Below are 17942 nucleotides of genomic sequence, written 5' to 3'. Positions count from 1 at the left end.
CTAGGGGTCCTAGGGACATATGTCATCATTTAATGAGTTGAAGGGGGTCATAGGTCAACCTATGACACCCTTTGACCCATATGAAGCATTCTAATATGTCACTAGATTTCTTAGGACCTCTATGGACATATGTCGTCAGGTAATGTGTCGAAGGGGGTCATAGGGACCCATTAGAAGGATTCTAATATGTCCTTAAGGCTCTTAGGACCCCTAGGGACATATGTCATCATGTAATGGGTCGAAAGGGGTCATAGGTCATCTTATGCCCCCCTTTGACGCATACGAATGATTCTAATATGTCCTTAAGGGTCCTAGGACCCCTAGGGACATATGTCATCATTTAATGGGTTGAACAGGGTCATAAGTCAACCTACGACCCCCCTTTGACACATAAGCATGATTCTAATATGTCCCTAGGTGTCCTAGGACCTGTCGGGACATATTTCTTTATTTAATGGGTCAAAGGGGGTCATTCGTCAACCTATGACCCCCTTTGACCCATATGAACGATTTTAATATGTCCCTGGGGATCCTAGGACCACTGAAGACATATGTCATCATGTAATGGGTCGAACGGGGTCATAGGTCAACCTATGACCCCATTTGACCCGTATGAATGATTCTAATATGTCCTTAGGGATCCTAGGACCCCTGGGGAGATATGTCATCATGTAATGGGTCCAAGGGGGTCATAGGTCAACCTAGGACCCCCTTTGACCCATAAGAATTATTCTAATATGTCCTTAGGGGTCCTAGGACCCCTTTGGACATATGTCGTCATGTAATGGGTCGAAAGGGGGTCATAGGCTTTGACCCATAAGAAGCATTCTAAAATGTCCCTAGGGATCCTAGGACCCCTTGGGACATATGTCATCATGTAATGGGTCAAAGGAGGTCATAGGTCAACCTATGAGCCCCTTAGACCAATAAGAACAATTCTAATATGTCCCTAGGGTTTCAAGGACTCCCAAGGACATATGTCATCATGTAATGGGTCGAAGCGGGTCATAAGTCAACCTATGACCACCTTTGACCCATAAGAATGATTCTAATATTTCCCTAGGGGTCCTAGGACCCCTAAGGACATATGTCATCATATAATGTGTCGAAAGGGATCATAGGTCAAATTATGACCACCATTGACCCATAAGAACGATTCTCATATGTCCCTAGGGGTCCTAGGAACATATGTCGTCATGTAATGGGTCAAAGGGGGTCATAGGTCAACCTATCAGCTTTGACCCATATGAATAATTCTAATATGTCCCTAGGGGTCCTAGGACCCCTAGGGACATATGTCATCATTTAATGGGTCGAAGGGGATCATAAGTAAACCTATGACCACCTTCCACCCATATGAATGATTCTAAAATGTTCTTAGGGGTCTTAGAACCCTTAAGGACATATGTCATCATGTAATGTGTCGAAGGGGGTCATAGGTCAACCTATGACCCCATTTGATGCATAAGAATGATTTTCATATGTCCCTAGGGGTCCTAGGGACATATGTCATCATGTAATGGGTCAAAGGGGGTCATAGGTCAACCTATGACCCCTTTGACCCATATGAACAATTATAATATGTCCCTAGGGCTCCTAGGACCCCTAGGGACATATGTCATCATTTAATGGGTTGAATGGGGTCATAGGTCAACCTATGACCCCTCCCCCCCTTTTACCCATATGAACAATTCTAATATGTCTCTAGGGCTCTTAGGACCCCTCGGGACATATGTCGTCATTTAATGGGTCGAAGGGGGTCATAGGTCAACCTATGACACCCTTTGATGCATATGAACAATTCTAATATGTCCCTAGGTGTCCTATGACCCCTAGGGACATATGTCGTCATGTAATGGGTCGAAGGAGGTCATAGGTTGACCTATGACTTCCTTTGACTCATAAGAATGATTCTAATATACCTCTAGTATGTCATCATATAATGGGTTGAAGGTTGTCATAGGTCACCCTATGACCCCCTTTGACCCATAAGAACGATTCTAATATGTCTTTAAGGGTCCTAGGACCCCTAAGGACATATGTTGTCATGTAAAGGGTCAAAGGGGGTCATAGGTCAACCTATGACCCCCTTTGACCCATAAGAACGATTCTAATATGTCCCTAGGGGTACTAGGACCCTTTTGGACATATGTCATGATGTAATGGGTCGAAGGAGATCATAGGTCAACCTATGACCCCCTTTGACCCATAAGAAGCATTCAAATATGTCCCTAGGGGTTCTAGGACCCTTAGGGACATATGTCATCATGTAATGGGTCAAAGGGGGTCATAGGTCAACCTATGACCCCTTTAGACATATAAGAACAATTCTAATATGTCCCTAAGGTTTCGAGGACCACTAGGGACATATGTCATCATGTAATGGGTCGAAGCAGGTCATAGGTCAACATATGACCACCTTTGACCCATAAGAATGATTCTAATATTTTCTTAGGGGTCCTAAGACCCCTAGGGACATATGTCGTCATGTAATGCGTCGAACCTTTGACCCATAAGAACGATTCTCATATGTCCCTATGGGTCCTAGGGACATATTTCATCATTTAATGGGTCAAAGGGGGTCATAGGTCAACCTATGACCCCCTTTGACCCATACAAACAATTCTAAATATCTGCAGGGGTCCTAAGACCCCTAGGGACATATGTCATTATTTAATGGGTCGAAGGGGATCATTGGTCAACCTATCACCCCCTTGACCCATATGAACAATTCTAATATGTCTCATATGTCATCATTTAATGTGTCGAAGGGGATCATAGGTCAACCTATGACCCCCTTCGACCCATATGAACGATTCTAATATGTCCCTAGGGGTCTTAGGACTCGTAGGGACATATGTCGTCATGTAATGTGTCAAATGGAGTCATAGGTCAACCTATGACTCCATTTGACCCATAAGAATGATTCTCATATGTCCGTAGGGGTCCTAGGGACATATGTCGTCATGTAATGGGTCAAAGAGGGTTATAGGTCAACCTATAACCCACTTTGACCCATATGAACAATTCTAATATGTCCCTAGGGGTCCTAGGACCCATAGGGACATATGTCATCATTTAATGGGTCAAAGGAGGTCATAGGTCAACCTATGACCCCCTTTGACCCATATGAACAATTCTAATATGTCTCTAGGGGTCCTAGGACCCCTAAGGACATATGTCATCATTTAATGGGTCAAAGGGGGTCATATATCAACCTATGACCCCCTTTGACCCATATGAACAATTCTAATATGTCCCTAGGTGTCCTATGACCCCTAGGGACATATGTCATCATGTAATGGGTCGAAGGGGGTCATAGGTTGACTTATGACTCTCTTTGACCCATAAGAATTATTCTAATATGTCCTTAGGGGTCCTAGGACCCCTAGGGACATATGTCATCATGTAAAGGGTGAAAGGGGGTCATAGGTCAACCTGTGACCCCCTTTGACCCATAAGAATGATTCTAATATGTCCCTAGGGGTCCTAGGACCCCTTTGGACATATGTTGTCATATAATGGGTCAAAGGGGGTCATAGGTTGACCTATGACCCCCTTTGACCCACAAGAAGCATTCGAATATGTCCCTAGGGGTGCTAGGACCCCTAGGGACATATGTCATCATGTAATGAGTCGAAGGGGGTCATAGGTCAACCTATGATGCCGTTTGACCCTTCAGGGTCCTAGGACCCCTAGGGACATATGTAATCATTTAATGGGTCGTAGAGGGTCATAGGTCAACCTATGACCCCCTTTGACCCATAAGAACAATTCTAATATGTCCCTAGGGGTCTTAGACCCCTAGAGACATATGTTTTCATTTAATGAGTCAAAGGGGGTCATAGGTCAACCTATGACCCCCTTTGACCCATAAGAATGATTCTAATATGTCCTTGGGGGTCCTAGGACCCCGAGGGACATATGTCATCATGTAATGTGTCAAAGGGGGTCATAGGTTGACCTATGACCCTGTTTGACTCATAAGAACGGTTCTAATTTGTTACTAGGGGTCTTAGGACCCCTAGGGACATATGTCGTTATGTAATGGGTCGAAGGGGGTCATAGGTCAACCTATGACCCCCTTGGACTGATATATATTAATAATATAGATATATATTAATAACATATATATTACGTTATTATATTTAATAAAAATATTACGTTATAATATATATTACGTAATTATATATATAATAATAACATACTTATCTATAATATATATATTACGTTATTATATTTAGTAAAACTAATAATAATATAAATTATATTTATAGATTATAATAAGAATAACATTATATATATATATATATATATATATATATATATATATATATATATATATATATATATATATATATATATATATATATATATATAGTAATTAGGGTATAATTTAGTGGCTAATATTCGTAAATTGGCTATTTTTAGAATTTTTTGGCTAGTAATTTGGCTAATAATTTAAGATTTGATACAATCTAAATTGCCACAGTTTTATAAAATTCAGTTCTAGAATATTTAAAATCGCCCAATAATTTATTTTATTGAAAAATTTAAACTCAAATATTCGCCACAATATTCGTTACATGAATAGATTTGAGTTACCTAAATATAATATATTATTGGAGAAATTAAATTGAACTGACCAATAATTATCATAATTATTAATTAATTTACGGATATATCACCAATATTTATTATTCACTATTGATTTAAAGTATATGTAACGATTCTCCTAACATTCCACAAGGTAAAAAAAATTCAATTTTGATTTGTAATATTCCATGGTGATTAATGAACTTCCTATTATTATTGAGATTCGTCAATATTTTATACAAAAAAAATTATGATTAAAAAATAATTGCCAAAATTAATCATATTTAGAATAAAAAATTGAGAGTTTCACTAATATAAATAATTTTTTTTTTTCAAAATAATGAAAGATTCGCCAATATTTTATATCTTTTTTTGAAGGTGGCTTTCTTAAAGTTTACCCTGATAGTAATATAACAAAAGTAATTTATAAATCATAAACTATAACTCTTAAATCTGGTTTTCCCTCCAAAATGGGTTGGTATTTCAAATTTCGCACCAAAATTCACCGAGCCATATCAAATATCCGATTTGAAATCGGATATCCGATTAGGCTTGGTATTTACCAAGCCTACACGGTCAAGCCAAAAGACGTGTTTGAAGAGGGTTTTAGTGATACTCAGACTTCGGGTAGCTATCTAACAATGTTATTTTGATCGAAATTGAATGAAACGAAAAGGGTTTTTAAAGATCACTATCAAGATTCCATCGATATAATTTTTGTCAAATTTTGAGTTCGATAAGTATTTATTAGTTAATTATCAATGAAGATTATTGTAAAGTGTTGATTGACATACTAATTGAAAAATAGCTATAACTTTCAAATCTAAAAGTTGCGTTACATTCTATGCTTCGCGTAGTATAAGAAATTTTTTTTTAATTTGGTAAAATTTTCTATTAGTTAAGGTGGTTAGACACGGGACTTTTTTTTTCTGAAAAAGTTATGGTAGAAAATTCATATTTAATTATTTATTTGGAATAAAAATACCAAAAAATATGCATCACATCTGGGCATGAGTCTACTTTTCATATCTATAATTATATTTAAAAAAATTATCATTTGATTTTGATTAAGGTGGTCAGACATACACCTACTTTTTATTTTTGCCCTGAAATTTTTTTAGTACTGCATTAACATTCAAACTTTTGACCAATCAATTATTTTTTCTCCTGATAAGGCCTAGTAGTTTAGAAACTAGATTCAATTTCCTACAAATTATTTTCTTACAACTTTTTGATATAAATTCCATAACCACTTTCAAATTATGTGTCAAGTTGACATAACCCTGATTTGCTGATTTTTCACTGTCACTTAAGGCCATAGTTTGGTACACCATGATCCTGCACATACCTGTTACTGCAAGTTATTTTTGGCTATTAATTTTTCTCTTTGATGTTGTAATGTCTTCTGCTGGTTTTTGCTGGTAGTGTACTGTTAACTAGCTTTTTGTTTGTAATGGTTGACCCCCTTGTTTTGGTTGCTTTATATTTCAAAAGCAATTAGCATAGACTATTCTAGTGGATGTAGTATTATTTTTCAAACTGGATTGGTGCCAAGGCAGAATGAAGGAAATGAGATATTGCAAGATGAAGAGGCTAAGGTTTTCTACTAATCTTAGAGGATTTCAAATAAACTTTGAAAATATTGTAATGCATCTATTGAGGCCAAATTGAAGGACTATTACCCAACTCTATCCTCTTAGTGTCCCTTGAGTTGGGTTGTATTAGTTTTCAAATTTATCAATGGCCTCGACCTCTTGCTTATCAAAGATATATATATACACTTGGGCCATGAAAGATGAAAATTTTCTTGGTTTCAATGAAAGAAATTCATTTTTTTAATAGTATATTAATCCATGTCAAAGTTTGAGGGTCAATTCGAGCACTACTAGTTGACCTTATTGAAAATTTTAAGAACGAAGGTAAGAATGCCATTAAGCTTTGATACTAAAATTTAGTTTATATATCTATTAACCTTGTATAATTAAAAAAATGTAAAAAGTTTTGATACACCTTTAAATATATTCAAAAAAGTTATTGAAAGAATCTAAACCATGGGACTGGAATTGGGGATATATCATTAGAGTAATTGTAAAATTAAAATCAATTTATCTTTAATTAGTATGTCGTGTGTGATTACAATTTATTTTTTATATCATTTAAGTCTATAACAATAATAAATATTTTAGCATTTCAATTCATATGTAAAATAATAATAAAAAATCGAAATGAGAACATATAAAGAAGATACATGGGTGGTTAAAAGGCTATATTAAGATACAAGTTTAAATGGAGATTGGAAGAAGGTTTTAGTCTACTACAAATTTAAGATTAAGAATCTCTATTTTTTCTAATTTATAAAAGGATAAGAGTGCACATAAGTGTATCACTGATTCTTTTATATAGTCTTTAATTAAAACTTTGAATATTAGATATATGATAATCAAATAAGCATCATTAACTTCTAAACTAATATGTTTTACTAAATGATCATATTAGGTAAATGATAATCAATTAGACACTCTTTAAATTTCAAACTTAGTATTGTCTCTCCCCTTGGCCCTTTTAAGTTTGTTCTTAGTTTACAATACATTTTTTTGAAAACTCTTTTATCATTCTAATAATAGATTCTAAAGTGTGATGAGAAAAGTTATACAAGTTTAAGAAACTCCCACACAATTACAAATAAACATTTACAATTTATAAATGGGAGATATTTTGAATATGTATATGCCTATTGGCATAATTATTGCACCTTGCTTATTGCAACTCTCCAAAGCGACAAAGATATTGTGTAGAGGTTTCATACGTAATATCTTTAAAAAAAAAAGTTTCCATTAAAAGATATTTAAATAATAGAAATAGAAAAGCTAGCACCTAGAAACGCCTCTTTTAACTTTATTAGACGAGCCTATCAATCATTCCCACGTGTCCCAATCTTAATTTGAGATATTTTGTTCTTTTCAACGCGCAGAAGTTTCCTTATATACAGCTCACACTGCGCGTGCGTAGCAGCAGTTGAATTTTTCGTCTATAAATCCCCCATTTTGCACACTCATTCTTTACAACAGTTCTCCCTTCAGCCCATCGCAAGTTTATATACATCCCATTTTGCAAATTCCCATTTATTAGTACAGAAATCAAAGGGCAGCTCATCACAAGTTCGAATCTCACAAGCTACTGGCTGCCCCTGTAGCCATATTACTGTACAATTGCAAGGCTCCCCAGAGTTTGATTCCCCGCTTTTCCTGCAATCAAACATGGTGAAATCCTTGGCGAAGCAGAATCCCCTAAACAGCATCGAGAAGATGCAGCCACATTTCAAAGGAGCCCGAATGAGGAAATGGGGGAAATGGGTATCCGAAGTGAGAATGCCCCATTCCAAAGGCAAAGGCAAGATTTGGCTGGGATCTTACGATACAGCCGAGCAGGCAGCCCGTGCTTTCGATTGTGCAGTGTTTTGCCTCAGAGGATCCAATGCCAATTTCAATTTCCCCAATTCTCTGCCCGAAATTCAGTCGGCCTCCTCGTTATCTCCTCCTCAGATTCGAGCTGTAGCAGCCAAATTTGCACTGGAAGATTTGCGGCAGCCACTGGACTACAGCAACACATTTTCTCGTTTAAAATCGCAGTTGTGCGTAGAAAGCGAACAGAGTACGGAGGAGCAGAATTGGATATTGTTGGATTCACTTCTGGAAGAAGCCGAGAGCGGGCAGTCTTCATCAAATTTAGAGAACTTCCCTTCATTTGGGGATTTTGATTTTGTTTTGCTTGAGTAAATAAACAGGAAGTCCCTTTTCTATCCCTTGGGAAGCCTGGTGCATCCGGTTTCCTTTCCTTCAGGCTGCCCAAGATTAGCTTTAATGGCAGCCTCTGTCCAAATTTATTGAGATTTTTTGTAAATATTCGGAGTAGTTGTGGTTTCCTCTGAACAGCTAGGGACTGAACGGATTGGGCTAGTTCAAACGTACGAAATAGCGGGGTTTTTATGCCGCTCTTCTAATAAATTCCAATTCTTTATTCGTCAGAATTTAACTCTGTATTTTCTGAGCCGTGATCCATAAGAATGAGTGGAACAATTGGCATACTGAATGGTATTTACAAACTTAAATTAAATCTAATTTCTTTGCAATTTTATTTACATATATGTCAATTTTTTAAATCCCGAATTGTCAGCGAGTCCGTGGTCTACCAGAGACCAAGTTTTGTGACAGATTATGCCCAGATTAGGCTTTAGCCGAAGGAATACTCAACTAAGGTAGTTCTCACAACCTTAAAAACATGCACTCCTGAATTTTCTGATTTGGGTTGGCAGACCTGAATAGAGTCTGTTGGATTCAAAATAGTGAGAGCAGCAGTTTTTGAGGATTTTCTTCCACCAACCGATGCTGCAGAGGAAGTTGATAATTTTTCTGTAATAAAGTCAGAGACGGATTTTTTCTCCAGAAAAATGGTGGGATTTCCAACTCGACATGGCTGGGCTTAACCAGCACACTCGAATCGTTGACCGCTTGGGTGGCTGGTGTGGGCCCAGCAATAATCCATCTAGCTTTTGTTTTTCGTTAATGGAGACCGTCAAGATTTTGCGCTGAAATTTGAACGTTAGAAATTGTTTCTCCTTCCAGAGTCCAGCCCACTAGGAATGAGTTTTGCTTTTGGATATGCAAGACTGCCACAAATTATTTCACATGAGAATAAAATCTATTTTTTTCTTTTTATATCGTAAATTAAATATTTAGTGAAATTTAAAGTTTTATTAGAAAATAAGTTTTTCTAATTTTAAGCTTATATATTTAATTTTTCTGAATACATGTTTTGGAAAGTTTGTGTGTTTTTTTTAGTGACAATATATAACAAATTTTATATCATAATACTCAATAATTTATTTATTTTTAGTTTCAGAGGGTTCAACGATCCAAGTCCAATGCGGGTTCCCTTTACAGGGCCACAAGATAACTAATAGGTCTCCCAAGTGTTTGTGGCGGGCTAATGACCGGTAGGGAGTCGAACTCGAGATCATGATATACTCAATAATTATATTAGATATATCTAAATTTTAAACTTTTATTAGAAAACAAGAATTTTTATAAATGATAATATATATAATATGTTATGTTTATCGAAATAATAAAAAAATTTAAATGCAAAAACTCTTGTAAATAATATATATGTTCATTATATTTTGGATCTATTATGATGAGAATGAGAAGATTTATTGAATTTAATATTTTAAAATATGTGGTGAAATTTAAGAGAAGAATAGTTAAAATTTGTTTATATTGAAAACAAGGTTAAACAGGAGCTTCAGAGCCTAGCCTCGGTTTGGGTCCGCCTGCCTGGACTACTGCTTTAGTTTTGGGATGAAAAGATCCTAAGATACAATGGAAACACTTTTGGACATTTCGTCACTATTGACTAGGTAACTTTGCTTAAATTTAGACTTGTTCTTGCTAGATTCTGTGTGAACATCACCATTAATCAGACTCTCCCGACCACGGTCATGTTGTCCACTAAATGGGGGAAAAGGGTCTAGTCGATAGAATATGAGAACGTAGGATTGTATTGCCAAAATTATGGTTGCTTTGGATATGTATTGTCAACTTGCTCTTCCATTTCAATGAAGGACAAATAGAAGGTGGATTTGCCAGGCATTGTTGAGGAATCCATCTTGGTCTGGGAGCCTTCATCATCCCCTGAGAAAGTAGCAGTTGAAATTATGGAAGACTATCCTGGTAGTAAGAAAGTTGAGGAGGACAAGAGCGAAGGTAAGTGGAAGCAACTCTTAAGACACTTGAGGTGATGACTGTGGAAGCAAAGGAAGGAGTAGAGATGGAGGAATAACCATTTAGGAGAGAGATTGATGACCTCTTGAAATCCCTAGTAGTGGGAGAAGTTAACCCGAACTAGGTGTTGGAGGAGGGTAAAATTAGTCCCTTTGAGACAGCCACCCAGGGAGTGATACCTTTAGGTAAGGATAATTCAGGAGGCCAAGTGATTTCAATAGTGATACCGTTGGTGTCCTTGAGCTCAATCGCTAGGAGATAGACCATGGTGTTGGTAACACCTATAAAGAACCCAATACTGGAAATGGGGGTAGGGGGGAGTTCTAAAACAAAGAACCCTGATAAGTTGAGCCAATGGGGGATGTTTACCCTGAAGACTTAAATTGGGGTCTCCAGAGGAGGTTGTGGCTAAGGCCATGAGAAGATTTGAGGAGGCTGGGGGAAGTTTGGCCCTCTCGGCCCCATCCTCCCCTTAAACGAGTTTTATGGGAGAATGAGAGTACCCCAAGAGGAAAACTAGGGAGGCAAGAAACCAGATGTGGGGGTGACAACTATCAAAGGCCGCCTAAACAGCAGAACAACTAGTACTAAACAAGCAACAAGGTAAGTGGCTAGTGGAAGACAACTTACACTGGAGACAACCATGAAAGGTAAAAAATGAAATTCCTCTCATGGAATGTTAGGGGGCTAACAATGCCTAGAAATAGTATGCTCTTAGACAATGTATTCTGGTGGAAAAGATCGATTGTATCCTCATCCAGAAAACAAAGATGACAGACCAAAATTTTACTAAGGTGGTTGAGAAGCTTTGGCCTTGGGAAACTTTTTCCTATTCGGAAGCTAATGGGGCCTCAGGGGGCCTTGCAATCATGTGGAACCCTAGTGTCTTGATGGGTAGGGAAGTCCTTAAAGAGAAGAACTTCGTGGTTTCTAAGTTTAGTAATGATAGAATGGTGTGGAATCTAGTAAACATTTATGCCCCAAATACCACGGTGGAGAGAGGTGAACTATGGGACAAGATTGGAAGAGGGATGGGAGTTCTAAAGAACAAAAGTCTTATGTGTATGGGAGACTTTAACACCCCCTTTTACCTGTCGAAAAAGCTTGGGGGGATAATCGACTTCTCGAAAAGTATACAGGGCCTCTTGGAGTTCATAAACACCAATGACCTCTTGGATGTTGACCTACAGGGCAATCCTTTTACTTGGTCCAACAATAGGAAGGGTTGGGACTTGATTCAATTTAGGTTGGACCAGCAACTTGTCTCGAGAGACTGGCCTCATATCATCCCCTCCTCCCTAGTGAATCTCTCAAGGACTGTTTCAGACCACTCCTTGATCTTGTTTAACTGGGTGAATGATCTGGTGAGTGGACCTAAACCCTTTAGGTATGAAATTATGTGGCAATCTCACTCGGACTTTAAAAATAAAGTGGAGGAATGGTGGAATATAAGAGTGGATGGGATGGCTATGTTCTGCTTGACATAGAAACTGGATAATGTAAGAAAGAATGCTAGGGAATGGGCAAAAAGATTCTTTGGGGATGTGTTTAAAATAAAGCAAGATATTGAGGAGGAGCTCGAAACGCTACAAACTTCCATGGCAGGAGGGGATGACACTGAAGCAACCACGTTGGAGGAAGAGAGTTGTAGGAGGAAGTGGAAGGAAACTAATCTCAAGGAGGAGATTTTTTGGAAACAAAGGTCTCATATTGCTTGGTTGACTGAAGGTGACTGAAACACCTCTTTTTCCCATAGATCTGCTTCAAAACATAAAAAAAATGAAACACTATCACCTCCCTGGTGGAGGATGGTGGAAGGACTTTTTCAGAGCAAGAGGAAATTGGTAGGCATGCTATGGACTTCTTTACGAATGCTTATAAAAAAGATGACAAAAGGTGCAACAATGTAATAAGGAGAAGTATGCTTAATAATATCCCAAAAGTGTTGGGGATGGAGGAAAATAATGAGTTAAAGGAGAAAGTATCAGAAGAGGAAGTGAAGAATGTTGTGTTCAATTTGAAAGCCTTCAAGGCCCCGGACCCAGATGGATTCCCGCCAGCCTTCTTCTAGCATTTTTGGGAAGTAATAAACAGTGAGCTAATTTGGGCCACTAGAGACATAATTAGAAATGGGAAATTGCTAAAAGGATCGATAAAACCTTCTTAGTTCTTGTGCCTACAATTCAATCCCCTAAAACTTTAAGTGATTTTAGGCCGATCAACCTATGTAATACCATCTATAAAGTGTTTTCCAAGGTGTTGGTCAATAGGATTAAACCCTTCCTAGATAAGGTTATTGGGAGCCCCCAAAAGACTTAGTATAGTCTCTCCCCTCTCTCCCTTTTAAGTGTGTTCCTAGTTTACAATACATTTTTTGAAAACTCTTTTATCATTCTAATAATAGATTCTAAATTGTGATGAGAAAAGTTATACAAGAAACTCCAACACAATTACACATAAACATTTACAATTTATAAATCAGAGATATTTTGAATATGTATATGCCTATTGGCATAATTATTGCACCTTGCTTATTGCAACTCTCCAAAGCAAAAAAGATATTGTGTAGAGGTTTCATACGTAATATCTTTATAAAAAAAATGTTTTCATTAAAAGATATTTAAATAATAGAAAAGATAGGACCTAGAAATGCCTCTTTTAACTTTATTAGATGAGCCTATCAATCATTCCCACGTGTCCCAATCTTAATTTGAGATATTTTTTTCTTTTCAATGTGCAGAAGTTTCCTTATATATAGCTCACACTGGGTGTCCGTAGCAACAGATAAATTTTTTGTCTATAAATCCCCCATTTTGCACACTCATTCTTTACAATAGTTCTCCCTTTAGCCCATCACAAGTTTATATATAATGATGTAATATGTGGGTTTTTAACAATATTTTCTATCAAGCGTTTTCTTGACATTTTTATTGTTGGGTTTGTATAATGTGGGAACAAAGTATGTAAATCTGCCCACTTTGTGTCTGTTGGGTTCAAGGTGAAGAAAAGTGTAGGTGTCCCTAGTTGGTGTATCATAGTTGTCAAGTCTAGTTGACCTTTATTCCAATAAGCCCTTGTTCCTCTTAATGAAGTTCCAAAGCACATTAGTTGATTACCCAATTGATTATTTGTGATGTTTTGCAGGTGGTGGCAGAGTGTTTCAATTGTTTTTGGTACTTTTTCTTGAATGTTTGATTTGAGCAAAACAATGGTTGTTTGTTGGTTGCGATGTCTCATAATCAAATTATAAATGGAATATCAGAAGTGCACATGTATTCCAAACTTGTAGTCATAGAACCTCACTAAATGCATTGCATATTCATACATGTGAACTTGTTTGGCTCTTGGTTGAAGTGGGAGTGTGCATCTAGTTGGAAACAGTGTGGGGAAAGTCATGCTCAATAGGCCCTCAATGTTGTATTCACTTATTGGTGAGGCATATATTTTTGGCCAAGGTACAATGTTTGGTTCATTAGTGTTCAAACCTGGGAATGACTTAATAGTTTGTAACTCATGTTCACCATTAGGTAATTATGGAATGAATGATGATGTATGTTGTAATTCATTTTCAGTGTTAAATGATGTTTCAATGTCATTGGTTGTTTCAATGGCTTTAGACTTAGTCTGATAGGAGTGCAACTTGTTTGATATATCTGTGGTTGTTTCAGGTAATAAGATGAGCGCATCAATATCAATTTCTACATATTCTTAGTATGGGTAATTTTTTATTTTGTAATGTAATGCATTTAAAATATTGCTTTTATTGACATAGAAATCATAACTATTTCCTAGTAGATTTGTTTGGCGTATAATTACTAGTTCAAGATCTTCTAAGCTTCTTGGTAGAAGACATGCAATGGTTGAAATATCTTGGGGGAAACTTATAGCATGTACACTATATTTATATTGTCCTCCTATTACATGTGTAACTTGTAATATATGGGTTACTATAGCAATTAGCATTTCCTCTACTTGAGTGAGATTTTTTAGAATATTTGGCTATTTACTAGGGTCCAAGTTATTTGCTAGAGAGAAATGATGTATTTCTTTTTCTGAGAAGCATCTTGAGCATATAATGTCTAAAATATTATTTTTTATTGACATACCTGTGTACCTTTCTTTACAAATGCTACATGTTTTAACTCTTGATAAAACATCAATGCACTCTCGAAATTGTTTCATTGATTTGTAAAACTCTGCTATGAATTTTTGATGTTGCATAATAGTAGGTGTTGTTTCTTGTTGTTGGTTGATGAATATTTCAATGTTGTCTAATTTTGATGAGAATGGTACCACTTCATTTTGGTGTTGTATTTTGAGTTCGTTTAATTTGTGTTAGTTTATTGCAAAGGCACTATAATATCCAAAGGTAGGGGTTTGGCATTGTGTGAACTCTATTTCTTCATTTGAACTATTGTTGTGGTTAATGAAATGTGAAGTGGTGTTTCTTTGTTTGTAGTTGACTTTTGATGTGTTCTTTTGAGGGTGCATCTTGCAGAAATTTCTTTTTTGTTTTCATCATAATAATTTTGATTATATTGTCCCCTCTTCTATTTGATGATTTTAGAATCCTTAAGTTGTTGTTGCATTGTTGAAAGTTTCAGAAAGTAATAAAATATTAGTTTTATGTCATAAGTATACAAAATTTTTAATGCTTTCAATAATGCAAACCTTAATTTAACAAAGTAACTATGGTAATGGGCAAAATTAACACACCTACTACAAAAGTTAGCAAAGTAGACTTTCATATGTGGTACATTGTGGATAATATAATAATCAAATTATTTATTAAGATAGTAATAGAGGAGTACATAATGATGTATAATATTTGTAATGAAGCAGTAGATAGAAAAGAACAACAAGAAATTTCGTTCCTCTATCGATATTCCTTTAACAGCTTTGCAAGGGTATAACATACCATAGAACATCTATGATGCGATACATTTTATTATCAACATACCAACCAATGCATATATAACATAATTCAATGATTCTCAACATATCAGTTGGTAAGTTTTCATATCACCAAAATGGTTCATTTGCATTCAAAACCTTAATAAACTCTCATTTATCTAAACCTCATTGTAATCCACTTGTTCTTGTTTCAAGGAAGGATGAGACATAGATAACCAGGCAATAGATTTTTGACCCATTTAAACTTTAAAGAAAGCACTTATAACTAAGAAATATATAGCCACACATATCTGATGATCTTGACTCTAAATCTATTCATTGTAAGTATTATGAACCGTTCCCATAAAATAACAAAATAGAGAAAATGAATAGACAAAATACAAATGCTTGTGCTTGGAATTTCCAAGGTATCTCTAAAAGATTGACTAAGCTATGTCTAAGAATTGTATGTGTTGTGGCTCATTATATAAGCCATATAAAATTAATGAGTGCACCTATATTAGTGCAAAAAAAATACTTGTGTAGCAATATGCTATTGTTAGCACAATCACACTATGCTAGGAAAACTGACAACAAGTCTTTGTTGACATTATTCTAGAACCACTTTAATAATGTAATTGTTGGAATTCTTTAGAATAATTAAGAGGGGGGGGGGGGGGGGGGGGGGGGGGGGGGTTTGAATTAGTTATCCAAGGTCCAGATGTATAAATAATACTTTTCATAACTTAGTGAACCCATAAAACATTCATATACATGCATGCATCCATTAGATTATGCAATCACTAAAACTTGTAAGTTACTATCAAATCAACTTGCAAAAATGTAAAGCATGAAGCATAATAGATTCATCAACACACTTGACACAATGATTTGCATGGAAAGCCAATTTGGGAAAAACCACTAGTAATATTCTACTCCTTTTTATCCTTCTGAAGTGATGCCCTATGAAAGGCCAACCCTATTAAAGGTTACAATAAACACTGTTAAATGTGACCCTATTAAAGGATTTCAATCACCTTGTAAGGAGTGAGCCTTGCTAGAGGACTTTAGGCCATTCACTTGGAATGCCACCCAGTTAAAGGATTTACAAATGACTATTCAGTCAACCTTAATCCAAAAGATTTACCCTAGACTGATACAATTGTTAGAGAGTAGCAGTAGAGCTTTGATCTGATACAACTTACAACTTCTCTTGCAGATTATAGATCTTTGTTCAGTCCTCAATTCTGTTTGGCCTACATACTTTGCAATTCTGATAGCTTGTCCACCCTTTAAGCATTCATCCACTTAATCCTTCTTGCTTAACATGCCATTGTGGACTCTTTTCTTAGGTCACTTGATGAAGCAAAACCCTTAACTCCTTCTCTTTCTTAGGTTCTTGCACATGACAACTTTGCTCCATGACTAGACATTCCTATAAATAGGAAATTAGGATACTTTCCCACTCATTTTCCATTGTCCAAATTTAGGGTTTGGATGGATTAGGTAGGATACAATGTATCTACCCCATATCTCATATCTCTTCTAGAAACTTCTTCTAGAATCCATTTGAATTCTCCTAAAAATGGTTTGCCTCAAATTTTGTGCCACTAGCTCATCATCCTTATCTTCCATCTGGTTCACAAAATTCAAGAAAATAGACTTGTTGGCTCAGATTCAGTGAATCCACGATTTTTAAAATAATGCAACAACTTGGCATTATCAACCTTCTGATGCTTGACACATACTGCATTGCTCAACATCCTCTATAAAATCACTTAGTATCAACTAAAGTTTACTGATGTTGGACATCAACTAAACTTTACTTGTCATCAACTATTTTGTTCAGCATACACTAGAATTTACTTTTACTTGGCTCCAACTAACTTTCTGCTCAGCTTGCATTGACTTTGATTGGCACCTATTGTCCACTCAGTCAAGCTTGGTAAAAAAACTTTGTGTAACTTTTTCTTCTAAACTTTCTAAGTGTAGACAACATTTGTAACCTTAAGTAGATTATCAATACATCATGTCATCACTATCTTAACTGATCCTTGTACTTCATTACATAATCATAACTCAACCTTTCCTCTAGGTGCTTTTGTTACATCTTATTGATCAAATCCTCTTCATCAATCAACTAAGTGATTGTACTTGAATCTTATAAGTAGTTGTCTTATCGGCAAATAGAAGGTTTTGCATCAATGACAAAACAATGATTGAAACACATAGTTTTCTTCAACAATCTCCCTCTTTCAATAATCTCTCTCAACAATGATCTTTTCAATCATATCTCAACAATAATGTCATTGCACCCCTAACAATTAAACGGTACATAACTCCAAGTTTATCATTAAACTTGACAAACTTTTTCTTTAGCAAGTGATTTGGGCATTATGTCATAGATTTGTGTTGTGTAGGACAGGTAAACAAGTGTTTTTATCAATTGATAGATGTAAGGATGATGAACTTTAAAACACTTAGTTTTGGTATGATAGACTTGATTCATCACCATCTTGAAAATACTCTCATTGCTGTAGAATGCTGAGGTTGGGTTAGTTCAATTTGAACTTGAAGATCAATCAATATCGTTGATAACCACATTGTCTCATAAGTTGTATTGATGGTTGCATGATGCTTAAGTAAAATATGAGCATTGCACATTGGAACTTC

The 17942-nt window shown here is 36.1% G+C and overlaps 1 pseudogene across 1 annotated transcript; it reads left to right on the top strand.

Moving 5' to 3' along the window:
* The first annotated feature begins 7635 nt into the window (after positions 1 to 7635).
* Positions 7636 to 8623, top strand: LOC149572165 (ethylene-responsive transcription factor ERF018 pseudogene; annotated as a pseudogene). The gene has a single exon (XR_016358948.1). The product of XR_016358948.1 is annotated as an ethylene-responsive transcription factor ERF018 pseudogene (transcript).
* The last annotated feature ends 9319 nt before the right edge of the window (positions 8624 to 17942 follow it).

This window comes from Cupressus sempervirens, chromosome 2 (assembly GCF_028749045.1).
Source record: "Cupressus sempervirens isolate cs-2001-9-10 chromosome 2, ASM2874904v1, whole genome shotgun sequence".
In the NCBI taxonomy this organism is placed as follows: domain Eukaryota; kingdom Viridiplantae; phylum Streptophyta; class Pinopsida; order Cupressales; family Cupressaceae; genus Cupressus; species Cupressus sempervirens.
This window is presented reverse-complemented; position numbering and strand designations above follow the sequence as displayed.